Source organism: Amblyomma mixtum, chromosome 6, assembly GCF_055824585.1.
Source record: "Amblyomma mixtum isolate Tamu chromosome 6, ASM5582458v1, whole genome shotgun sequence".
Lineage (NCBI taxonomy): Eukaryota > Metazoa > Arthropoda > Arachnida > Ixodida > Ixodidae > Amblyomma > Amblyomma mixtum.
The window spans coordinates 87,026,738-87,054,361 of record NC_143017.1 but is presented as its reverse complement, the minus strand read 5'-3'; positions in this window follow the sequence as shown (position 1 = coordinate 87,054,361).

Below are 27,624 nucleotides of genomic sequence, written 5' to 3'. Positions count from 1 at the left end.
TACCATGAACTTGTATCTGGTACGTTAATTTTACAATTCAAGCTGATGCCAGCTTTACGTGACTGTCACACTTACTCCCAAATCTGTCGATCCGTCATAGAGGCCAACTTCCTAACATTACGAATTGTGAGAAAAAAACGCCGAGGCTCGAACGTCGTATATGTATACAAGCCGCGCAACGGAAGCTTGAGTCGCAAATATGTGATTAAGGTGACGGCCACAGCGTGTCACGTTTCGCTGTCGCAGCGACGCCGTGAGAAACGCGTCATCAGAGACAGCGATCTATTTGCACACAGCCCAGAGAGAAGCATAAGGACACGATAAACAGGAGAGCACAAAATAAAGCGCGAAGATGAACCGCCTCCTCTTCGGTAGCGCTCTGCAGACAACCTAAATGTCCGCAGTGCCAGCGATGTCGTGCTATAACGGCAGCAATTTATTGAGACAGTCTGTAATATATTTTGACATAAAAATTTTCTAGCTAATTCTAAAATTCCGCGATAAGTTGCGGCAATTCCCTTCCGACTTATTTAGAGACCAAAAACTTTATGAGAAAAACATAATCACTCGAATGATCAGTGTTACGCACACTATGGATTCGATGAGTTCTGTTTTTCTGTGATGAATTATGTATTTTTGTTAGCTTTCTTGTTGTCTCCATTTAGTTATGCAATCGATTTTAAGAATGGGAGGTGAGGAGGCTAACACGACCTAGGTTGAGTTTGCTACCCTTCACATGATTAAGGCGGAGAACGGACAACGGATATACCGCGAACATAAAAGGTTGCATGGAAAAAGACTGTAAGCGGTCCCTAAGATCAGTAACTGCATGTACAGCAGGAGAAGCCTATTATCCTTCTGGGTCCTCAATCAGTGAGGCTAATCTCATCTTCTTCCCTGATCGGCCTTAAACGTTGAAGCCGGCACAGGCTAAGAGGAAATGTGCAATGTTTTCTTCATGCCCGTCGTGCACACCGGAGTGTTACCCGTACCAGTCAGGCACGAATAGGCACTCGTAATAGTAACCTCCCGTCACAGGCAAAACACCAAAGGCGCGTAGCAGCGGGAGAGGCTGGGTCGTTGATGAAGTTCTAAGGGGAGGTAGGGGAGGAGACATAGAATGACACACGCCAGTCAGCCGCAGCAGACAATCTGTGGGCGGGACGGCTTAAAGTTCTGTCAGTGTCAATTCTCGACAGCTGGATCTGAACGCTCTGTCTGATTTCACAGGCAGGCCTGGCAGCATGCATTGCTCACAGAGGTCGCAGCCAGACCCACCACAGTGAGCCGGCAGCATTCGGAAACGCATATCGTATAGCCCTAGATGACAGCACAGTGGTATATAGCTATATAAAGATCGGTTGGTTGAATGGTTGAATGGGGTTTAACGTCCCGAAGCAACTCAGGCTACGAGGGACTCTTTAGTGAAGGGTTCTAAATATAGCTACAAAAGCTATATAAAGAAAAGCGAGAACGCTTCACAACGTCTGATGTACTCATGCTTCACAAAGTCAAGGATTGAGTAGTACATGGCCCACGGTATGTAGGGCTTGGTGCGTGTCAGCAGTTTGAAATTCGCTGCAGTGAATCCAAAACAAGAAGTGTGGGCCAGTTCCTTTCACCAACCGCTTGGTGCGCAAGGATCGATTGGGTGGCTTGTAAGCAGTTTGAATTTCGCTGCAGTGAATCCAAAACAAGAAGTGTGGGCCAGTTCCTTTCACCAACCGCTTGGTGCGCAAGGATCGATTGGGTGGCGTGTAAGCAGTTTGAAATTCGCTGCAGTGAATCCAAAACAACAAGTGGAGGTCACCCAGTAACGTGAGCACAAGCGACGACTGCGTGCGTGGCCTTGAGGCAGAATGCAGAATGAAAGCTTCCACGGCGACAATGTCCTGACGCCCGCGAAGCGAAACCTCGAAATGCACGAGACAGAAAAATCACGATAAGGCGTTTCAGTGCCAGTTGAACGTCAACTCGTTAGGCTTTGAGCATTTGGTCTGTGACTAGCTCTAAAAGATTCTGCGAATTTTATGCTTATATACGCTTAGCTGGCTCATTAATCAGTAATGTCACAGTGAGACGTGGTTAAGCGGTTAGCTGTAGGGCAGAAATTCGCAACGTCTCTGACGGCCACCTGGTAATTTTCCAGAGCGATCAAACACCAACTCACGAGCTCCGCTACTTACGGCGGACTTCAGATTCCGAGCAGCGGCCCTAGCGGAGAGTACGAAATTTTCGCCTACGAAGTCATACTCAACTTGTGCGCTTACTTCTGCTAGGCAGATCTGCAGGGCTGCTTATTTTCTTGTTGAGTAGGCTGCATAATTGGTGGCCTAAAAGTTTCGCAAGCATAAACTTCGATATTTGCGTATCTTGTCCGTTGGAAATTGTCACATTTTACAGAATGTCCTTGAAACCATGAAAAGAAAAGTAAACAAGTGAGGTTTTGGAGCTCCATATAGTCATCTTATCTCTCCAATAAATCATATTCATCGCTCTGAAAGAAACTCATATTAATCGCATCTGGCAGCTCCAGCAGTCTGAGCCGGGTTTTCATTACGCGGGGAAAAAGAAAAAAAGAAAGCCCATATCCTTGAAACTACGAAACGAAACCTGAACGAATGAGGTTTGGAGCACCGCAGAACCACAGTCATCTTATCTGTCCATAAATCCCATCTCTCGCCCTGAAGCACATTAGTGTCTTTGCTCAATTCTTAATGATGGACTCGGCCGAAAAAGCCGTTTTCTTTTTTTTATTTTACATCCCTGTGAAGCAATTACTTCGAAAACATGCTTAGTGCGCCGTTGTTTTGCTTTGGCTTTCGACTATGCTAAGCCATGCAAAAGAGAGCACGCCCTAGCATACTACGGGAAATATCGCAGACGTTTAGATCGGCATTCCTCACGTAACGAAGGACCTGCGCTAACTGATATGAATGCATTGTTTAAGCAGCTTGTGAAACGGGGTTCCCATGAATTAACATGCCTGGCCTTCTTTCGGCCAGTGAACGTCGTTTCAAGTGTGCTAGTATATTGTACATCTGCCTGGCGGTTCTCCGCGGTGTATTCCGGAATTTATCTGGACTGTTGCAGAAAGATTTAGCTCTGCAAGCTGATTCCAACAATTAACAATCTGCTGCGTCGTGAACGCTGTCAATACTGACAGGTGTGTGCTTAAATAACAGAGTCCTCTGCTATCAAACTTTTTTTCATGTTGCACGAGCGCTTCTAGTGCAGATTTCGACAACTACTTTTCCAGTTGCGTGCGAAAAAATTCAATTCTATACTTATATATACCGTGGTTTATGAGTGCTTATGGCTGAAAGCTTCTTTCCGGAACGCCATGTATATATCTACTAGTAAAAATCCAAGCAAAACAATTCCTGCACTCGAACGCGGCGTCGCTATCATTATAAGCTACATACATTACGACCGCTGTAGAGCAAATATCTGTCCCATCGACCGCCATTCAACCATGCTTTCCGCCAGCAGAGGCTATCCTGCCCCGGCAAGCTTTGTCAGCTTAACTCTCAACATGACTCTGCCGCCTCAACTGCGTATTTTCAAATGATGGCCGTTACAAATTGTGGCCATAAATTCTATACGATGTGCATGCTGATGCTAACCTCTTTTATAAATACGCCAAAATGTCATTGAAGGAGCTCACCGCAAGATCATGTAAAAGCGAGACCAAAAAAAAACATTACCCATAGGTGGGGTTCGAACCACGAACCTCGAAGCCACAAGCTCCAGAGTAACGCATGGTGCAAATGGATCGGGAATGCAATCGCTCGAGTAGTGGTGCTTGTACAGGCTAGTAATTGTAACTAGTCAATGCAGTCGACGCGATGCAGGAACACAGACGTGTACGGAAAGTCGCACTAAAGCAAAGCGCAAGCGCCTCCATTTATCGCTTCTGAAGACGAGTGTAAGATGCGGTTTCGGGGTGACTCGCCGGTATTCTGAGGGCCGTGTAGTAAGGTTACCAAAACAATTACCGCTGCTAGGATTTACCACTTCATTTTTACGGGAACAGCAATGCCAGGTGTTGTGTTGTGCGTCCCTTCAGTAATTCCACCAGCTTGGACAATTCAAGCATTGCTCTGTTGGGAGGAATAAACGCGCTGTCCCCGCTATATGTGACACTAATCATCATCACTTATTACCGGCTTGTCTCTTGATAGATCTCTTCGGGAGAGGATTTGATTTCTTTCAATAATTCACAGTGGGTAGAAGGCCACAATCTGCGCCGTCGTTCACGATTCAGGCTGCAAATGTTTTAGCCCATGGTTGTGGGAAATGCGGCGCTGTTGAAGTGCTCTCTGGCGGTTGATTTCATCCTGCACGTGATGAGCTTAAAAATTGCACACGCGAGCAAGCGTCAATTTGTTCATGGCTATACATAACTGACGCCGACGAATTCCTCTGAATTAACGAATAAGTCCGTGCGGCTTCTCTAGGATGTTTGCTAGCATTGTCTTGCTACAGAAGTCTAGATATAATGTCAGCTAACATATCGACCAATATTCCACGCCTATAGTGGAAACGGTTTCACTCGGCGTTATGTAGCCTTATAGACTGATGCCCACCATATGCGTCCTGCGTCCCATGCAGAGTAAGTATTTAATGGCTACTCTCTTGCCTCTACCATAACCATATTTATACCAAAGCATACCGTAGGTTACTGCCGCCCGAATATTTGACCAAGTGCAGCGAAATGGGCTTGTTGGTTAACGTCCATACTTAAAAGACGCAAAGGACACGAAGCTGCTGGCACAACTAGCGCTATCAATTAATTCGCTAAATAACTGACCCCACCAAGTTCTATATACCGAGATTCCAGTGCGCTAAAGGAGAGAGGTCACGTTCTGTTGGTTCATAAAGCTTCGCAGTCGGTATAAAAATTTTAAATCTTGAAGACGCCGGAACGAAAAGATGCTGTACGAATGCTTCCGGCGACATTTAATGCTATGCGAGACCTTGCAACAACATACCGAAAGCAGAGGCATGAACCTTACAGGGATATTCTGGGAACTATTTACACTTATTTCCATATTCTTTTATAGGAAAACCAAATTTCATCGATGCGTTATTTCTTGCGCCAAAATTGAATTGCAAGTAATAGGCAGGTCATTGCGACACAGCCTGATGCTTAGCCGATAAGCTTAGAAACAGCAAGAATATACATTCACGCGACATATAATGCATTTCCAAAAGCTCGTTTCATGACGGATCGCTCTGTGTTTTCTGCTCATCACCCACAAAGCAACGAGAACTCTGAATAGCGAGTTATCCTATTCTTCCAAAGCTCTGGGGAAAGCCTTTGTGATGTAACAATGGCGACGAAAAAAAAACTATTTTTTTTTAGGAAAGAGCCTATGCGGTGACGTTGCATGAAGTGCTCAAGGAAGTGGCGCCAACTATGAGCTGTGGGATGAACAACTGGCCAAATGGTTTTAACCATTACAGGGGCTACACAGCAAACTTGCTACTTTTTCTTACAGCTGGCTTCACCTATCAGTATCTCTCTAATTCAGGTGTATTCATCATGCTTCAAGTAATAAATAAGAGGATTTTTTTTATGCCATACCGCTAACGCAGTAAGTTATATTTCATAAAACAGTGAGCTGGGTACGACGTTTCCAGCCATTTTTATGCGGACAGACTTTGATGCCCGGAATAACATGTTTTTTTTTTCTAAATTTCAAGCAGAATGTGCAACATCTAAATCAAGTTTCTCATATCATGCATGACGTTTCAATGTATCCATTTTCAATTATTGTGACACTCTGCACGAAATTTTGCACATACCTATAAAATAATAACCACTTTCGCGCTGGAGAACAAACATTGTCTTCCTTAACGCCTAAATAAAATATCTGGAGGGAAAATATTGTTTCGAAGAAAACAAAAACTTCTGCGTGAAAAAGTTGAGCAGCCATGGAAACCCTGTTACGCTCCTTTCTTATTTCGTCATTGAATCGCATGTGTTTATGTTCCTCTAAAACATTAGATCTCTGTTTCTGCGTGTTCTGTGCGTTGTTTTGCCGCTGACTGCAAAGAGTTCACCGTTTGATGTTTAGATATCACGAAATACTTTGTCCTAAAAATATAGCCTTTAACGGGAGTAGTACAGAAGTAAGTGAACAAAATAATAAATCCACTCTTCTGTGGTTTGTCTTCTGGATTTACGAATAAGTCTACGGTATATCTATCAAATCTGCGGTTACTAAACATTAGACCTGTGGTTGCTTCATATATTTCCACACTTTCATCCTTCATGTTGCGCCGGCCTTCTTCCCGTCAAGGGGAAGTAGCACCTTACTTTTAATCATTTAAATCATTTTTAAACTTCTCCTATAATTAAAACGTAGAAGGATCTGGATTCCCATGCTTGGTACTTCAGAAATCAGTCGATAACGATTTTAAAGCCCTGAATTTCACATGCAACATTTTGAATGACTCGCCGAAAAAAAGCCAATGAGTACGATTAAAGTACTCATGTAATTTTCAAACGCATTTTGGATAAGGACACACGCATAAGACGGCGCCATAGTTCTTGAACGTCGTCAGAGCAGAGCATATACTTCTGTTGTGTTTTCTCCGTGTGCGTTCGTCAAAGTTTGAGCGCTGTTATATCGTGCCCACGACTTACTACAAGACCGTTGAGAGTACTGAAATTCTCCTTGGTCTGCTTACAAATATTTCATCCGATAGCACTACGCATTCAGACTGTGCCTGCTCAAGCTCTGAGCATCTCAAAGCAATGTCACCTCTGTTTCTCCGACAAAGGCAAGGTTATGCGCGATGTAATGTCAATCACACCGACAACGAGCGTGTCGCCAACCCGAACCTGTTTTCTGGTAAAACTGAGCGCGCAGCACAAAACCGCCACAAAAACATCCGGCACCCCTATCTCCTACCCGCCAATCACCTCTTCTGCACACTCGCCGAAGCCGGCGAATTCCAACAGCTGTTTCTCTTTTTACGAGCGCAAGGCAACGCGTTGTACTCGCTGAAGATTGGAACACGGAGGGTTTTCTCTTCCCTACAAACGGTTCTCCTATGAGCCGTCTATAGATCATCCACGGGCAGGCAGAAGAGATATAGAGTTTCCGAGATTGCTTCTGTACGCGTGCGTTTACCGGTAAACGAATGCGCACTATACCTGTAGCGTATACATCGCGATGTGTCTAACGGCACTGATACGAAACACTTGCCACTTTTTTCTCCTGTGTCGAAGGAGTGGCGCCAAGCTCGGAAAAGCCTGCGGCACCCGCATGTTCCACGCATGCGTACGTGCGTGCGTGCGGTCGTACAGAAATAAGCTCGCCGAATGCGGCTCGCACGAACGCACGCACATTCTAACGCAGCAACATCAGCAACAGCCAGACGAGCGGCAGTCCAACGGAGGCGCTGCGCGCTCTCCCCGCATTCGCGACCCCCGCGCGTAATGCATACGTCATACGCGATCTAATATACGAACAGCACGGCCCCAATCCCGCCGCGACTGTTCGACACGTAAACACGGGCAGCGTCGTAAATATGTACGGCTCGCTGCGGGATACGCGGTCTCCGCGTGGTGGGCTGAACGCAGCAACCGACGTTGCGCAGGCAGATTTCATCCGCGCAGACATCTCTCTATACGTGTTCGTGCGTGTGTGTGTGTTGTGTGAGGGATATAGGGGCGTACCTCTGCAACGCGCCGAGCCACCCCGGGGTGGCTCTGAAATATTTCGAAGGGCTGACGGCAGCTCGCCGGCATGCCCCCGGAGAACGACGACAGCCCATTGATCAAACTCAGCGCCGCGGAGCGCCGCCACGTCTGCGCGGCAGCGGAATAGAGAGAGGCTTTTCCCGCCGCGATCGCGAGCACTTCTAGCGGAGCGTTTAGTAAGTGATAGGGGAATGTGCGTGTATACAGCTGGCAAGCCGATACAAAACGCTGCACGCTGTGTGAGACTCACTGGTGGAAGTCTGCAAGGAAATGGGAATAAGAACTGGCCTGGATTGTTCGAGATTCTGTGCGCACACGTGATCGACGTCCGATTTTTTAAATGTGTAGCGAGAAAAAGAGAGAAAATAATAAGAAGCATAACAAAGGCAAGGAGTAAGCCGAGAAGAAAGTGGAGGTATCGCAGACATAAACATTTCTTTGGATACAGGTGAGCTTCCGTAAGAAAGATATAGACGCGAAGAGACAGCTAGCTGAACACCTGCTCGGGCGGTGTGAATAGTCCCTGCTTTTTGTGGACGCGATGCGAGAGTTGGAGAAGTGTTTCCAGAGCGTCAGCAGCAAGTGTGCGCATTCACAGAGTGAATTCCAGACCTGCAGCCGTACTATGTGACAGCTTGGATTCTCAGTATTAACCTAAAAATAGAAAGGATGAATAGCCGTGCAAAACACTGTGGAACATTGTAGCGGCTCAACAGAGACAAGGGTAAAAGTGCCTGGACATATAGGCTGCGTTTTGCGCAGTCCGGCTAACCAACAACTGCATTCACAAAACGCACTTTTTGAAAGAGTGTTTTGTCCCAAAGCATTGTCACTGGCTACAAGAGACGTCGTAGTGTATACGTCTGTGTTTGAGTATAGGTCTGATGCTCATTATAAGTTCACCAAAGTTCACCACACCTTCAAGCGCAACAACTGCGGTCAGAAACCGGTGTCCGACATCGTATGAGCTAAACCGCAGCATTCTATAAGTGAAAGTTCAAGACTCGTAAAGCATTATAGTCGTGCAAGGTATAGCAGCGAAAAGGCCGTCGCACTTCTTTTGAGCAGTCTAATTTAAAAAATTATGAAACCTGCCTCAGCACGTGACCGCCAGGTGAGACACGTCACATTTTCTCATACTGTCTTACATTTTTCGTAAGACGTTCGCCATTATCATGAAACAAGACTGATTTAAAAGTAGTGGTGGCTCAACATGGTTTCTAACGGGCTCGCAATGCAACTATATAAAGACGGACGGACTTATGGAACAACTGCGCTACGTGTCCCGTTATTATTCTGTACCAACTAGCTCACCTTACTCCAAAACTACTAGTTGGCATTCTTATAAATTCCAGCTCCTTTCACGGAGATATTCTTTCCATCCGAAAGCGTGAGCTCCTAGGGCAGCGGATGCCTGCTTAGAGTCAGGGGAAGACATTCAGCACTTTCTCTGGCACTGTCACACATCAGGGAAAATTCACTGATGCTCTGTGTGTCTGGGAAATTCTCGGTCTGTGACCAACTGACGCTCGATACACGGGTGCGCAGTATTTACTTTAGGCGAGTGCTCAGAGGCATTGAAAACACCGGACCACTAGTGAAGCCACTGTGGCGTCGTTAGGTATCTTCAGACGTGAACCGAACAGGACCTTACTTTGGCATGTGTATTTCCTTGCACGCCACTGGACTTTGATAGAGCGCATGAAGCCCGTCACGCATTTAGATATGCATGTGCACTTGTGTTTAATTTTTAAAAGGTTTCATTTTCATCTTTTTCTTGCTCATGCCAGCAAAATCTGCCTTAGTACTCTACTTAATATATTTCCTGAAATGTCTCGCATATAATTCACTAAGTGTCCTTACTGCTAAACACGAGAAGTAGACGGAGAGAAATAATAGTCTTCTTCCGTACACATACAGTTATAGCAACCAATACTTTCACGTATTTAATTGGTGTATTCATATGGAAGCTTGTGGTCAAGTATACTACACCAGGCTGGCACAATCCTGTTTTGATGAGGGAGTCCCTTGTCGGTGCTGGTCACCGAAGCTAGGCCGCACCCAATGCCTGATTATGCAGTTCCATCAACTTGATTTCTTTTATCCGATGGATACTTCCGCTTCACCGGGAGTGAAACCGCAGTCCTCTTGCACGCGATGCGGATGCCCTACCTCTACGTCAACGCTGCATCCTTTAATCAATAAGCGCAAAGTAACCGACATAAGGAAGTAAAATACGTGAGAATCGAGCATGCTCTAAAGCATAGAGGTAGATTAAACGCGGTCAAGAGGAAACTACGCATAGACAAAAATCAGATTTATGCGCTAAGACACAAGGAGGGCAATAACATCAGTAATAGGACGAACATAGTTAAAGTAACTGAAATTTGTACAGCGCCTAATGTAATCAGGACGTTAATGAGAGAGTCAGAAGTGCACAACAATTGGACATCCCGCAAATAATGAAAGAGGAAGTAAAGAAAGCCTTGGAGCAATGGAAATGAAGAAAACAGCTGTTCAGGACCAGGCAACATCAGACCTCCTGAAGGACGGAGGGGAGATTGTGCTAGAAAAACTAGCCACACTGTATACGCAATGCCTTATGACCTCGAGCCTACCAGAATATTGTGATTGTCGCTAACATCTTCTTAATCCATAAGAAAGGAGACGACAAGGAGTACAAAAATTACGGACCCATCAGCTTACCATTTGTAGATTGCAAGGTATTTATTTACTAAGGTAGTCGATAATATAATAAGGACCACCCTATACTTCAGTTAACTGAATGACCAGGCAGGCTTTCGTAAAGGCTGCTCGACAATAGACCATATTCACACTATCAATCAGATGATAGATAAATACGCAGAGTATAACCGAACCCTACATATCGCCTTCATAGATTACAAGAAAGCACGCGACTCAATCGAGACCTCTGCATTATTGCGGTCATTACGGAAACAAGGTTTGTATGAGCCTTGTGTAAATATACTGGAACATATCTATAAGGGCTGCACAGCCACTATAGCTCTTCATAAAGCCAGCAATAAAATTCCAGTAAGGAAATGTGTCAGGCAGGGAGACACGATCTCTCCAATGCTTATTCACCGTCTGTTTGCGAAAGGTATTCAAAGACCCGGATTGGGAAGAGAGGGAGATGACAGTTAATGAAGAACACCTCACTAATCTGCGATTCGTTAACGCCATTGCCTTGCTAAGTCACCCAAGAGACGAACTGCAAAACATGATCAATGTCTTCGTCAGGCAAAGCAGAACGGTGCGTCTAAAAATTAATACGCACCAATCTCAGGTAATGTTCAGCTGTCTACCATTGTTAGAGAAGCGCTGGAAGTGGCAAGAGAATACGTCTGCTTAGAGATGGTAGGGACCGCCGACACAGGTCATGAATGATATAACAACTAGAAGGATATGAATGAGGTGGACAGTATTTGGCAGGTTCTGTCAGATTATTGCTGGCAATTTATGAATATCGTCCAAAATGAAAATACACAACATCTTTTTCTTACGGGTACTCACCTATGAAGCAGAAATGTGGCGGCTAACTAGAAGGGATCAACACAAATTGAGGTGTAGCTTAAGAGACATGTAATGAAGAGGGTAGAGTGGATGAAGGAGCAAACGTGGTTTAATGATACCCAAGTCGAAATCAAGAAGATATGAGTATGGACAGCTCATGTAATGCGAAGGCAGATAACCGATGATAAGGGTAACGGACAGGATTTCAAGAGAGAGCGTAGCAGGGTGTGCCAGAAATCTAGGGGGGTGGAAGAATTAAGAAGTTTGCGGGGATACGGTAGCCGCAGCAGGCACAGGGCAGGGTTAATTGTAGTGACATGGAAGAAGCCTCTGTCCTCCAGTGGACGCGGTCAGGCTGATGATGATGATGATCTCTGCTCACTAACTGTCATTCGAAAGCTTTCGAACACTTCTGAAGTAATCATCCTCATCTGAAATATATACTGCAGAGAAGGAAGGCTTCTTGTATATTAACCTTCAATTAGCCCTGTCTGGCGCCAGCCACGACCTTGGCGCCCTCTCTCAGCAGATTCCCCAACCACATGAAACCACCTAATCATACGCCGCCCTCGACTGCATATGCATTCCCTTTGTGTTCATTCTGCTACTCGTACAAACACTACTTCTGCCTAAGTCTGTTATCCCATCCTGCTGGCGTCAAGTACAACATCTATGCTCGGTTCTGTCTGTAATCTACACTGCTCTCTTCCACCTCGTTGCACTTCCACTTCCACTTCCCTTTCTATCAACCACCGCGCCGCCCTTTCAAACTTTCGTCTTTAATAAAAGCTAATTAAATAATGTGGTGGAATAGCACCATTTCGGCATCACTCAAAACAGCACTTTTTTCTCGTGTCCAACATTGTCTGACGACAATTTTGAATAATCAAAAGTTGTAAGATACTGTTATGAAAATAGCCTGTGCAACCTATCGAGAGACACGGACAGACAGATCTTGATGGCACCCTTTTTGAATCGAGGTGGTGGGGAGGGCCACCTTGCTGACTGAATTAAAGAGACAATTTTATTTATTTCAGTGCTTTTTTTTCCTTTAGTCTTAATCTAGTTGTTCATTCTTTACCATATCAAGCTTCTTATTTTTCTCCCTGTGTTCTAAGTTGTATTATTTAAATATCTGTGAGGTTTGTGCAATTTTCGCATTCAGCGTTTATGCTACCAGTACTTTATAGTCTTCTTTCTTGCTCATCTCCACTGCTAATGTGTTAATTTTACTTTCTCTAAGACACGGATAGTAGATGTGGCGCCATCTGGTAGAAGGAGGTGAAAACGTGTTGGGATGTTTACACAAAGAAATTAGAAAAACAATGACTAGGCCACAATAACCAATATGCTTACTAGAATAAAAGAAAATTTAAGAAGATAATTGGGTAATGAGAGCACTGAAAACGCAACAGCCTACTTTTATGCGCTGTGAGCAGTCACCGAGTCCTGCAGACTTGAAATGTTCCAGTAGGATCCTGGTGGATCCTGCACCACAGTAGAGTGAGGACATGATATTGTGGGATCTGCGCTTACTGATGCTTATGCGGTGTCCATTATCCGGCTTAAGTATTGGAATATCGTAACATAAGTGGCGCCAGTTGTTGATCATTCAGGCAGGAAAAACAGCGCAAAAAATTACAGACAAGACGGAATGGACTCAATAGCCAACACTCGTACTGTGTATTCTGTGAAGACGGTAGTCTTTTGCGAGTTTGTTCCAGTACAATGAAGTCATTGTCTGGATTACGGGTGCATGCTTTTCATTTATTAGGTGGAGACGAAGCTGTCCAGAATAACGGGAAATCGTTGAACTTGTACGTGCTGAACACGCCACATTTGGTGGGGAGCGCCTTAGTGGATGGCTCCGGGGCGATTTCAACCAAGAAGGGAAAGTTATTGTATAAATATTTCCATCCTGTAGTAAAATTTATTTGCAAGTCTAGTGTGAGTCCTGTCGCCTCTCTATTGTCCGTTTCTTTTTGCTCTAGTTATTATGGTTAGATCCAGTAACCAACTAGCCCAATTAAGAGCATTACCTTCAACCTCCTGGAGTTAATTGTCATGCCCAAAAAATTTGAGTACACCGAACCCCTTGCGTCTCACGTACATCAAGATGGGGTTTCCCCGACAACAAATCGAACCCTCAATCTCACCTACGAACACACGAAGTTTCTCAGTTTGTTCCGCAAATCGTCGCGCTTTGTGTACTGTTTCAACAGCGAAAAAAAAAATAGCTTCGCGCTTATGCCATTTAGTGACGCTTCTCAAGAGTGCCTTGCGGGTGGTCCACTTAGGAACATTATCATTTACTAGCTGGCGAACGCACGAGTCCTCGATTAAGACGCAACCACTCGATTAACGGCCACAACGCTGACGGTGCTCATAGTGGAGAAAGTGTCGCTTGAAAGTGTCGTAAAAATTAGACATGATAGCAATGCAAGCAGGTAATAGTATCGGGCCAGCGCTGAGTGATAGCTGCACATTGGCTTTCTGCGCGGCATGTCATGCAGAATACACTCTCACAGATATAAATGACGAAGCTCCATTGCAAGAGGCCGGCAGTTCGAGCAGCTGTCGCTGGCAGTCCGTAGACAACGTATATCAGATGCCAGATATTGAAGTTGCTCTTACGTGCGAGCAAGGTCGGTTAGACATACACGCTCAAAAATAATGTCGGCTGATGCATTCACTCACCATCGCGGTCAGAATCGCCGGAATGAAAAGGCAGTCAGCAGTAGGGTGGTCATACAAGGGCCAGTTCTCCTGTGCAAGCTTGTTTTCTATCCCGAAGCTTTGCTGACCGAAGCAAACCAATTTTGATCATCTTTTCATTAATCTAACTGGATTAAACTATTCTAAATTGTCGATTATCTTTGAGGGAAGGCGGTAGAAGTGCTTCAGCAAGCTCACAGTTCGTATTGAAGCAGTCGGTGGCCGCATGCGGAGGTACTTCTGGCCCGATTCGACACGCACGCCTCCCGTCGCCTTCATATCGCGGCGTGGCACTTCTCCGCTCCGCTAGCGACGCTGACTGACGTCATCACAGCGCTCAAGCGGACTGTCCCAAACGGCCACTTAGCCCGTCGGGCAACTGAGAATGTTCAGTGTGGCTCAGCACGTGCCTTGTGACTAGTCAGCAAAATTCACGGGCTATGTCAGCTCATGTAATGCCCAGTTTCTTCGTGATACGACGCAGTGCACGCTATCATAAGCTTTAAGCACACAGTAGGGTCACAGTCGAAGATTTCTCGTTTAGCTCGAATATGGTAGTGCCAACTCGAAGAATCCTGATATCTGCCAACTACACGAGGCAGCGCATGCGCATAATCCCCGGCCGAAAGCCACGTCATCCATTTCCACGACGGATGATTGACTTACTTTGCGGGCCCAAGCTCGCCCAACGAATAGCTGTTTTCAATGTTCTTCGCCCCTCTTTAGTGCTCGCACAATAGTTACCATGTGAGAACACCATTTCCTGGTAAGGCTTAAGCCAGCTCGCGTCGTAAAACCGCACTATTCGTTCTTCTGCGGCAGTATTCAACGAAAGTGCGGACCAGCAGTGATTTTGTGCAGTTGTAGGCCAGCTGTGATCTTTTCGCATGCCTCAAATTCATAGCCAAAGAAATGCTGCCATGTACAGAGGGCAAAACGCACGTCTAGAACAAGTGAAGTGTCTGTTCCGCACCTCTCAAAGCCGCTGCGACCAGGAAGTAAAAAAACGACAACGAAATCCTATAAGTTTAACTGCACATGCTTACATCCAGACCATTTTTAATCAAATGTTATCTATAGATATCTCGTGCTGAGCCCGAAACCCGCCCAGAGTGTGTTTTAGACATGCGTTTTGCCCTCTGTACCGTCCAGGGTGAAAGCAGCGTACAGGGTCGCTCAATATGCATACTGGAGCGCGTAGTCTCAGCGCAACGCGAAGCGCTAACGCCGAGAACCGGCGAGAATGGGTTCCTCAGGTGCATTTGCAATGAGAGGAGCCGGCAGTGTTTACTGCGATTGTGCCATTGCCGCCGATTCTCGCCGGCCGTCGTTGGCGGCGCTTCGCAAAGTGCAACAGCCACGCGCTCCCGTGTTCCCTTTCATACTGAGCGACCCTGCACATACCACGTGCAGCTGCCCTTTCAACGCTTGTCTGCGTTTTCTCCAAGCAGAAGCGCCAAGGCTATAAAAAACGAAGCTGAAATGCGTCTAGATAAGCTCTTCAGTCTCTATGTCTCAATAATATTATTCATCGCGCGGGGCGGTGTTAGAATTAACCAATGTGCAATTTTCCTTAGAGGAATTCCAGTTCTGCCAAGAAAAAAGTAATTCTCACTACCCGGTTGACTAGTTATTCGCTTCCTGTTGGGTATTCGTATCTCCGCATCATGACTCAGAGCGGTTTTCATAATCTCAGTTATACTTCTTATATCTCATTCCTGGGACAGAAAGCGGTCATGCAAACAATGCTACACACTGCAGGCCTTTTGACTCGCATGCTCTTCAAAAGAGTGATCCAATACACGAACTCTTTGGAGGCACATCAGAGCTACTGTAGAAAGCGGAAGCGTCCATCTTGAAGCCAAATTTCTTATTTCATATGGCATACCTGTCTTCGTTACCTGTAACCGAGAGCAGGCGCTCTCGGACTCAGTCCAACCGAACCTCGCCTGGCATTCACCACCTTGGATTCAGAGAGTGTGCGAACCCAGTGCCAGCTAGTGCAGCATCGAGTTCGGTGCATAGGCAAATCGCCGCTCAAGACGGACGCCCATAGAAAAAGGCGCCTTTATTCCAGCATTGGGAGCTGCGCTCATTCTGCTTTGTACAATGACAGCGGTATAACGGACTTTCTCTAAGGTAAACGTCACCGGCGTAGCATGTCGCAACCAGAATCTTGTCTGAGAGGAGGCAAGCATTTTAATAGGCTGTAGAAAATTTAGGAGGCAGTCCACAGAATCTGTAGCATCGTAGTCTGTAGGATCTTTGTGGACTGCCTAAGGAAATCTGAATCCGAGAAGGGTATATTAATCTAAGAGAAACTTGCGTTTCCATTAGTTGCTGGATCATTTCGAAACTCCAGGGTGCACAGCGCGAAAGGCGGGAAACAAACAAGTAAGACATAGCAGTGACAAAAGTCTTAAGCATTTCTGCGCTGGTAGATATGTCTGAGTGCTTCTATTGTGCCCTATCTTTCGCATCATGTACTCCTGACTTTCGAAATTCGAATTTGCCAGCCCAACTGTGGCCACCGGGATGTTACTTGGGCCAGCCATAGAGGTGTACTCATCTCGAAAGCCAAGACGGGGCTAATTTGGCAGATATGCGAAAGGCTTTTGTCCTGCAGTCAGGCTAATAATAATAAGACTGGGCGCACTTTCGAAAGTGCGCACTACCCTGTATAGACACGTGATTAAGAGGTAGACAGGAGCAATGATTGGCATTTTGGAATAGGTGCTCTCAAAGGAAGTGGGGGGGGGGGGTGTTGAGATAAATGAGTGGCAGGAGAGGGAGGAGCCGATACAGTTATCGTCTAATCTTCACCCGTAAGAAAGTGACAATCCAGAAAAACAAAATTGGAGGGGACACTTAAGCTCCGCCTTAAGGTTATGACGCGATAGCGTAATAGGTTAATTCCCATACACGCGGGATTGGTCATTCTCTACCTCACATTCATAGATCCCTGGGAGTCCTCATACCGCTCCTGGCGCAGTGGTGCAGCGGTTAAGCGATGCGCCATTGCCCTGCGATGGCAGGTGCTCCCAGCTGTGGGCCTTTTGTAGCCCAGGTTGCTGTTTCCAAGCGACTAACGATTAACTGCCACCTGTCACAGTGGGCAGTTTGCTTACAATGCGGTGGGTAGGTTGTGATGACGTCACAAAGTCACGTGACCTAGGTGACCCATCTGCCTCCTAGGTTGCTCTGTGGGGACCACCTGCCCGTGCCCGCGATTTTGGGGGAATAGGACCTTCAACACTGTAGCGTTAATAAAACTGCTTTTCTCCAGGAAGAGGTGGAAACCAATTTGCAAGAGCTGATTCACAACGAGAATCTCCAATAAAGTCCCGAGCCAAGCCTTCCAGATTCATGTCAGTGGCATTGTTACTATAACGAGGGTTTACGGAGATGATGACGAGTGGACTGAGTCCGCTGGTCATGAGCTCCGTAAGATGAGCGTTTTAGTACAGCGCTAAAGTGCACCGCTACCATCCGCACCCCTACCGCCATCCCCCAACAGAGCGTGCGCAGGTAGCCTCGATGGACCAGGTGCACAGGTGCAACCGCACCTGATCCGTGTCGGCGGCTGGAGGTGTACAGTAGCGACACACGGCAGCGCTATGCTGCAACACTCTGCTGACAGGTTTTTTCAAGGTCGTCGGCGTGATTGACCCAGAACAGCGATATCCTACTCCGCGCTCCGCACGTGAGCCTCACCCTCACTGATATATATCCAATTTTCCAAAAACTTTCCAATGCTGAACCCCACGCTGCAAGGCTCGGAGCCCTGCAGGATCATCTGAGGCGCGGACTGAATCCATGGGAAGTGTAAGGCTTAATGCTGGACCAGATGCTGCGTGACTCTAGAGGAAGTAAACCGCTAAAACAACCCTGTCTTAGCCAAAGAAGGATATGCGGTGAAAACTTAAGAACAACCTGATTCATTTTTTTTTTTGAGCCCTACTTTTCTTGCCTAGCGTGACTGCCCCTTGGCCCATTAACTTTCTTCAGCAACATATGTCCACATGAACACACTGTGCTCACAGCCGATCGCGCTTTGCGCTGACGCATCGTTGCCACGTGACTGTTGGTCCGCGGAGGACAACTCTTATCTGCACCCCAATCTCCTTACAATCGTCATCATCAGCCAGTTCACGTTCTCTACAGGACAAAGCCAACTACATATATCTCCAGTTAGCCTTGTCTTGTGACAACTCCCCCCTTCCACCGACCTCCCCTTCCGCTACGTTCCGCAACGTTCCCTTTGTATGGTGTCTGCCCATTCGGTCATTCTAAAAGCACGTCCGTTACCTTCTCTCCGCAGTACAAGTCCTATCCAAGACTATTTCCGGAAGTGGCAAGCTCCCCCCCCCCTCCCCCCCTTCTCACTACCCTTCATTATGTTTCCCTTCTCTCCGAAGTAAACGTCTTGTCCACGTCTATTTTCTTCCCTTGACTTCCGCTCTAGGATCCCTCAATGTGTATCCACAGACTGCCGCTTGCCCGACTAAACTAAGTGTTTCGACGAGTTCATGCATCGACTCACCTGAAACCCAAGTGGAGTCCCCGGGCTGCAGCGCGACACCTCTTCCGCTCTTTCGGCTGCTCCAGGAATCCCGGCTGTCCTCGGCGGCCGTGACTAGCGCGGCTGGCGCGCGCGAGACGGGGACGCGCGTCGCGACGTTCGCGCGCGCACGGCTGCCTTTCGCGCGCACAGCCGGCGTCGGTCTGCGGCGAGACCGCGCCGCAGCGCAGTAGGGCACAGACCGCTTCGTAGAAGAGGAAGACTCGTTCGCGACTTGATGCACATTTTATAACTCCCATGGCGCGTTTATACCTATAGACGGAAACGAGCAATCGCCCCATCAAAAAGCCATTCCGGGCGGCCACTTTTTTTTCAGAGCGCGATGGTTAAGCCAAGGCGGCCATCAATATGCAATGGCCCGCCGCGTGCGTTTATGATCGCGCGCCGTAGACCATTGAGAGGGCCATGGTGATCCGGCGAGCGCCTTTTACTTGCACGGAAATGGCCCTCTCCAGGCGGACGGTTATTGCGCCCTTTGTGTCAAGATGCGCCACTTTCACTGCGTTATGCGCTGCCGACGCGTCACCTTCGAGGGATCGCTGTATCCGACGGACGCGCGCCGGTACACCGGTCGCGGACAGCTGTGGAAACATATGTGCAAGTGCGACTAACGAGTGAACATAAACATTAATGTCCTATAAAACGAAGCTAACATATCAGTTAGCTTCGCCCATTTCGCCCAGTTAGGTCGTTTCGTAATACGTAAATCACCGAATGATAGACTGTAAAATCTGCCACGAAGTGCCGTTTTCTTACAACGTTATGAAACATGTATTGTCTCTGCGGACACGTTTAATATGAAGGGAGGCGTTTAAGCCAAGAGAAGAAGGCGATCAGACAACTGCAGGATAGCCTGAGTGTAATATGGTTTGTTTCTGTACTTACTGTGTTCCTGTGTCAATTTTCAGCGTGTCCTCAAGCAACCAGGACTAGGTTTGCTGAACACAACTTCTACGAAAGGCTCTTGCGTTCAGTGAGTGAGTGAGCGAGTGAGCGCCAGCTGCCTAGCTGTTTCACTGCAAATTGTATTAATATTTTGAAGCCGCAAAATTATACAGTGCAGCAAATAAAAAAAAATCAGGATAATTCTAATTGGAGGCAAAGGCAAAAAATTTTGCAACTCACATTTGTGTAAAAATGTTGAAAAACGTTCGTGCGTGCCGAGAGGTTTTAGACGTTCATTCAGTAACATATTTACCGAGTACTTGCGGTTCTAGATACGGGGTTTTGACCGGCTGAATCGTATACCACACCGATCCTACACCTGAAGCATCTTCGAGCAAACTAGCAGCATGCCGTGAGGAGGGGTGCCTCTCAAGCAGAAAGAAAAAGGACATCTCCATCCGGGAAGCAAGTTTCAGGCCCACTTAGTGAGATCGTGGCGCTAAGAACATCCCTGAGAGCGACTGTTCAATCGCTGTTTATTAGAAACAACTTTGATCTGAAGCAATCCAGTCGAAATTACTTTGCTTTCCCTAAATTGACCAACACGCAATAGTGCGAGCTGTCTGAAACTTTTAACGACATTTGAAATACAGAAAACATGCAGAGTCACTTCGGGAAAAATTTCCATGTTCTGGGGTCACAAAAATGCGACCTTTCTCTGCAGTACTGCTTACTGTCTGCAACAACGAAGTTGCTAAAGAAATACAAGAGACTCTATTAGCGACTACATAAATGTAGCCTGAGATGTAACCTGTAAAAATGCACTGAATGAGCTGAAGCCGACCAGCACTCAAATATAGTTCGGCAAATCTGCCCCTGCTTCGTGAATTTCTGCTCTATAGTAAACAAAGGGGCCTCCTTGGGCAACGAATACCGTACCAGTGCGCTCCTGAAGATAACTCTGTCGAGTAGAAAAGACTAATGTGTCTTCATGCTTATGCTTCACTAAAAATATGGCCCTTTTTTGCATCAGTAGAGTATTAAATACGAACGAGCGTAGCAAACTCATCTACTCTTCCGCATGAAGAGCCATGAAGAACTTCGTCTCGCGTGGATGTTGTAGTAATATTTTGCATTTTAGTCAAGCATTAAGTGTGGGACACTAAGAGATGTTAAAAGGGGCAGTCGAGCAAAGCTTGTTATTGCTGGCGAAATTACTGACTTTTTGCATTCTGAGAGCTTTAAGCACTAAGGTTCGCACGACGTTAAGCCTAGTTAAACCAAAGGTGCCACAATCTGTGTTCTTAGACCCCCCCCCCCCCCCCCACCCCCCTCTCTTGTAAATACGTAAATATGCGTGTCTGTTTGGGCAAGCAGTACATTGCAAACAGCGCAAGTGAAGCGACACTTGTGAAACTTCGCCGCTTTCACTTAGAGCTCTGTGGTGCCCCTCGCAACGATAACGTTTGTGTGGCTTTCCAGCAATTTTCACTGTGCTTTTCAAGAAATTATCCCCTCAAACAATTCTAGCTTTTTTCCAGTTTTGGGGACTTCGTTTATTTTCGTGTATTGTTCCTTTCATTTCGAATTGCGGCCCTTCGGACTGAAAGCAGTTACTGTTGTGAACAGTTATAAAACCAGCCCCCACGACAGATGTGGTTTTACAAAGTGCCTTTACAAAAGCTTTATCACGTGACGACTATCTGCGTTGAACAGTAAATAAGGAAGTATATAACAGATGGCAGCACAGTCAGCGCGGTTGGCACGCTTGCATTCGGCTTCGTGACACAACTGCCGGGTCTGCCACGGGGCCTTTTTTACTCCTAAAGAAAGCGACTGTTTCTTCGTAAGCGCGCAGTCTCCGCAGAAAGAGAAAAAATATTCGAATTAAATGGCACACACGTAGGCGTTGCAGTGGAGCCACTGGAACTTGGTATTTTGAGCGTGTTCCTTAGTAAATGGTTCCTTTTCAACTTCTGCGGCACGTCCGGGGCGGAACCACGCTTTAACGATTACAGATCTTTTCTCTGCCTCTCTGCTGTCATGTACCGTCTTTGTCAAAAGTAACCAGGCTGCATGGTTTGCTTCTAGCTTGTATAGTGGAGCCCTTGTGGCTTTCCTAAAGATCGAAAGGTGTTGCAAGGTAAGAAGACCCCCAGTCCTTACCTTTAACGATCATTTCAACTTCAGGGAAGCTGTAATGGCTCCACTGTACGAGCTAGAATCAAACCATGCAGCCTGGTTACTTTTGACAAAGAATGTACATACAGAGTCGCGCTTCACGCTGCAGAAAGCAGCACCAGAGGGAACGAATCCCAAAATTGCCCCCTGATACATGGAGCAACTCACTCACCTATTATGCAGGGGATCCGATTTGGGCAGCTTACCACAATTTGAGAAAGGCACCTGCTGTCTGAATGAGTAAATTTATTTGTATGTAATACGAAATGCTAACAGTGGTTACTAGAGAACAAATAATATAGTGCAAAGACTGTGCCTTGCGTGATTGATTGTTTTCTTCTCTCAAACCTCCTATGACGCGAACGCCCGGAACGAAAACAAAAGCGTAAAGAAACCGTTGCACAACTCTAGAGTTATGTCTGCAGTCGCCTTTCCTATTAAGAAAGACGTTAGTCGGCCGCACTATGGTGTATACTATATACTAGTGGAACAATAATCGTACAGAGCTAAGGCGACGACTGGAAAGACAAGACGCAAGGTGGCCCGATCCTACAAGTTTATTCATCACCACAAACCAAAAAGGGAGAGAGAGAGAATATCTTTATTCAGCAAAATCGACACACCTCCAGCGCCGTGCTCTTCAGCGCAACTTTGGAGACACTCTCACTGGAACTTGGTAGAGGCTGCAACGTATGTCACATGACCATTCAGGGACGCCACTGTGAAAAAAAAAAAAATAAGAGCAAAAATTAATCCTTTTTTTCTCTTCTGTTACTACAGCCATATAACGACTTCCGCGGCATTATTCAATCCGGCTAACCAGCCAAACTGTCATCAACAGCAGAAAACAACCATCATCATATATCATCCAGAGTGCCAATGGCTTCATCAAGATCCACAACTACTCCCTTATTTCGTTCAAACCGGTTAATATATTTTCAGAACAAGCAAACCACTTATTTACAACCACTTAATAATTTTCATCTTCAAAATGAAGAACGAAGCAAGAAGAAAAGAAAAATGATTTCGGTAGAAGCCCCGAAGGCCAGCCAGCTCTCTTTGCTGGAGATGCTGCTGGTGGTATCTCCTATTCTTCCATTTCCTCTTTAATTTTCCCTTGCCCTACCACTTACAGCTTTTCAATTTATCACCTTTCGGCACTATTTCGTACTATTTTATTTTACAGTTCGCTTCGTCTTCCCCCGAACTACTGTAGAGGTACGGGCGAGGTTTCTCTTCTTAGACCCTACCCTGCAACCTACCTACCTACCCACCTACCTACCCACCTACCTACCCACCTACCTACCCAGCTACCTATCCAGCTACCTACCTACCCACCCACCCACCCACCTACCCACCCATTCACCTACCTACCTACCTACCCACCTACCCATCTACCTACCTACCCGCCTATCTACCCACCTAATCACCTACCTACCTACCTACTTATCACAGCAAGCTCCCCTACATTAGACCGTTCGATGGAGCAATGAACACTGCTGTGACAAAGAAATTCGACCTGCAAGAGTATTTTCAGAGCTCGCTTTATTTCTGTGCTATGTTATTAATAAATCTCCTTCCAGCAAGTGTCAAACGCTGCCACTAAAATGAGTGGAGTTGGTTGATTGTGTCGCTTGCGCGCAAAAGCTCAAAGCAGCACCTAGTTTCATTCACAGAAAGCAAAATGCTGTTTGGAGCGATGCTGTTGAAACATCTTCATCAACATTCTCCTAGATTTTTTTATGCTATAGCAGCATCCAGAGGGGCATTCGGAGTATGCACATTGTTTCGTAGCCATTCCAGCGAGGGTTCTACAGCGCTGTTTTCATGCGGAAAAGATTTTTATCGGGTGCTCTGGGATGATCTCTCAGAATAGCTCATTTGATTCGTCATTTGTATTAGGTTTCTAGGACGTTATCCTTGTACCTACAAGTAGCACAATAGCATGACAAATTGCAATGAATATTACTACCCATTAACGAATTGCACTGCGACGAGCTATATTAAAATGCAGCTGCAGCAGGCTTTCCTTTTTTTTCTGCAGTCTGTTCCTAGATCTCATTTTCTAACGTATGAGCTCTGCATAGATGAAGAAATTTATGGTTCCTTCATTAATTTAGTTCTGCTACTTGAACTCCGAACACATGTGAGTTGGCGTAGTTTTCAGCTTCCGTTTAAACCCTCCATAGTGGCTTGCCGCAGCCGCCGTCGTGTGTTTGTACGTTTCTTAAAATAAAAACAAGTGAATACCAACAACACGCTCTGTTCGGGCGCAAGCACAATCCGGGTTGCTCGTCGTGCACTACATGGCAGTGTACGGCGATCCATGATACAGGATATAATACAAATTAAGAATTCTCTCTTCCAGTTCCACTACACTACATCTCTGGGGCTTCCTAATGGGGTACACATGACCTGCGCGTTCATTTCTGGCCTCGCTAAATACCTAAAGCTGCATCTCCTGAACAAGAATTTAAAATATTTTCAATGAGTTTAAAGTACATTACGAAAGCATGCAGTCTCCTCTAGGAAGCCTCAGTACGGAACATGGGTTAGAATCCCTTCGCCATTAAAACTGGGAATTCGTGAGCTCTCCAGAAAACCTGCAATTCCAATGCATTTATAGTGCACTGAATAATTATGTTTCATTCATAAACCGCCATAGAAGTTTTTTGAAGAGGTCTGTGAAATGCTCGCCGTGCAACAAATTATTCAGAAGTATGTAACGCTGGTGAGTCTAAATGCATGCATTTCATAGGCTGTACTTGTAGGAAGCATTGAATTCAGCTTCTATAGGTCGCTACCACAACGCATGGCATTAAACCATACATCCAAACTGAACGGTGGCAGTTCGCCATGTATACCTGACTTCGGAGGAAAACGAGGAAACACCTGTCCCTGCGACGCGCTTGCGCTGTAGGTGCAGTGCAGTGCAATGCAGTGCAGTGCAGTGCAGTGCAGTGCAGTGCATGCGATAAATAAACTCCGAGGAACGCCAAGCTTAACGTGCTTATAATGCAGGAACTGCTCTAGTTTAAGTTCACAACAACGCGACGGTTTACCACAGTTCCTGGAGTTGAAATGCGGTGAAGGAAAGGGCTTTTTTGATTTCATCAGTGGGACCAGAAATTCAGTCAGCTCAACGGGGCCATAGGTCAGTCTGCGAAGTGACCATGGCTAATATGAAGGGACAGGCAGACACGGGCAGATGTAAACAGAACAAGCCGCGAGATTCTACTGCGGACTTCAGTGCAGGCTTAAGTTGTATCGACCGTGGACTTTCGTGCACTCTTCACCTTCAGGGATCGGCTTTATCTTGTCCAGCATTTCGCCAGCACCAGACCGGACGAATGGAAGCTGTCTTCCGTCAGCGTTATCCTGCACCATGGAAGAAACAACTGCAGCATGGCACAATAAAAAGAATACTTGTGCGACACCTTCAAGGCAAGAAGGTGCCGCCTACGGAGCATCCTCCGACAGGTGCACCTCCGAGCACCCATCGGTAACAACGCATTTCCCATCGATGAGCCTCCAACCCACTCCCCCCTCCCCAACCTCCACAAATAACCAATTCCACGGTCATTACTGCCAGCGAAGATTCGTCGCATCAGCGCATGGTCATTTGTGCATATATTTTTTATTATTTTTCTCGTTTTTCCTCTTATTTCTTGTGCCCTGTTAATGCTGAACAATTATGCGAACTTCTGAAAATAAAGTGGTCCGTTTATATTTCCAAACAACGTTCTGTAGCTTTTTTTTTAATGCGATAGAATTATATTGTAACGGAGACGTGACATGTCTGTACGGCTCAAAGACACGAAAAACCGGCGTCTCGCAGAAAGTGCAATTACAAAATACTCGATTGGTCGAACCGGTGCGACGTCTTCAAGGCGGGAAAATACAAAATCTTAACAAATAGCAATAATTGCTGCCGCACCAGCTACAAAGGAATAGAACTATGACAGAATTGCAATCAAACGCATGTGAATGTCGTGAGATGACTCCAACCACGACCAGGTACATTGCCGTTCAGACAGTACACAACATCGCTTCCTGTATATGTGTATCCCTAGAATTACACACCAACTTGGCCTGTGATGTGGTTTCGGGTCAAAGATTGTGACTCCCCAAATTATTGAACAAGTACGTGGCTGGCTGCGTTCAAATCTGCGCGAGATGTTGCACAGAAATACTAGTCGTAACATGAGTCAGCCGTCAAACGGGAGTCGAACCGTCGACCAACAAATGTCAGGGTGTCTATGGGAGCGGGTCGGTCCCGTATTGCAAGTTCGTTGGTGGACGCAAAGCGATGCTATCGCAATGTCACACGTAATCAGCGATTAAGTGTTCTCCTAAATTTTGCACACGTTCTTCCCGTTTTTTCATAAAGAAAGGAGGAGCGGTAGAGATTGAAGTTCCCGCGTTCGGACGGAGAATTTTCGAAGAAAATTCCGAAATAAAGCTTTAAAAAGTGTCAGGAATCTCTGAGAAGAACGTTCAGGCAGATTGAATGGACATGCGAGCCGCGATAGCAACGAACACATTTAATACACGCTAGACGACAATAGACACTGCCACGCAAAACCTACGAAGGGAAACGACGCATGATAGCCTTAGCTCATTATGTGCCACAAAACACAACATTACACAGAACCCACGCAAACATTCTATAGTTCCAACAATATGAGAAATACTAAAAATACACAGAGCTAAAAAACCACCGAGCCAAAGCAAAATAATAAGTATGAGGTGCAGTCAATTTTTTTGCTCTCGGCCTACCCTGCTGTTCTGTAGAGGTGCGTCAGTGAGCCCTGGTGCTGCTAACTTATAGTTACTGGCGTTCAAGGATCCCGTGAGCGTTGCAGAGGTTGAAGCCGTCAGCGTCGGATGAACCCCCTGTGCGTCGCAGGTGGTTGTAGATGCTGCTGAATCCCGAGAACAGGCGCAGGCACAGTTGTGACTTGCAGAGCGTTCGCATACGGCAGAAGGGACCGCAAAACCGGAGCAGCATCCGGTGATGCTTCCTCTCAGCCGAGGCGTTCCTGACCTGCCGGGGCCACCCGATGTTCAGAGTACCGGCTGGAACAAGGAGGCTACACCTTCATTGTTGCCACATTTATACTCAGCTCCTCTGCCATGTAATGCCATGCGCTTTTATAAACTTCCTCGCCCCACTCCTCTTCTTTGACGCCCGTATCTTCGCTTCTTGTACCTGCCACGTCATTATTCCCATCTTCTTCTTTTATCCCCTTCGCCACTTGTATGTGACAAGGACCACCTTCCTCAAGTGCTTTCTCCTCAAATAAAACTGTTCGTTATTCCCCCGTCCGCACTCTAACATTAAAACTAAATGATTTGCGCGGCCAGTCAGAACCTCGCGCTCAAAGCAATATATAAAACCAAAGTTGTTTTCTATATACCCAGGAAGCACCACTGCCACGAAACACAGTCGTTGTCCTCACAGCATGCAGTTGACAGCAACACTGCAATTGCGCGCAATGCATCCCTAAGAACATACTTATACCCGAACAACGCTTGTCAATGCTCAGACACACAGCAGCAAAAACTAAAACCACACCAGTCACCACTAAATCCCACTTCGGCTCCAACACTGTCTTTTCCTTTTATGTAAGCCCCCCATTGAATCTTTATTTTTACAAAGTTCAACTCCATCTCATAACCCTACCGTTGCTCATTTTGTCTTCAGTCAGATATTCAAGTGCCTGACAATCAGTTTTCACTTAAACTGCCTCCCGTATAGACATAAATGAAGCTTTTTTGCAGCAAAAACCACAGCAAGACATTCCTTTTAAACTGTCAAGTAATTGCCTACAGTGTGCGCTAATCTTTTTCTTGCATAACATACCGGGTGCAACATTTGATTTTCTCTTTGTAATCGTGCCGCCGCTAGTGCTCTGTCAGATGCATCAATGCGAAGAACAAACTCTTGTGTTCATGTTCAGAGCCAGCAGAACAAGTGGCTTAGCCATCTGTCGAGTCAAAGTAACGA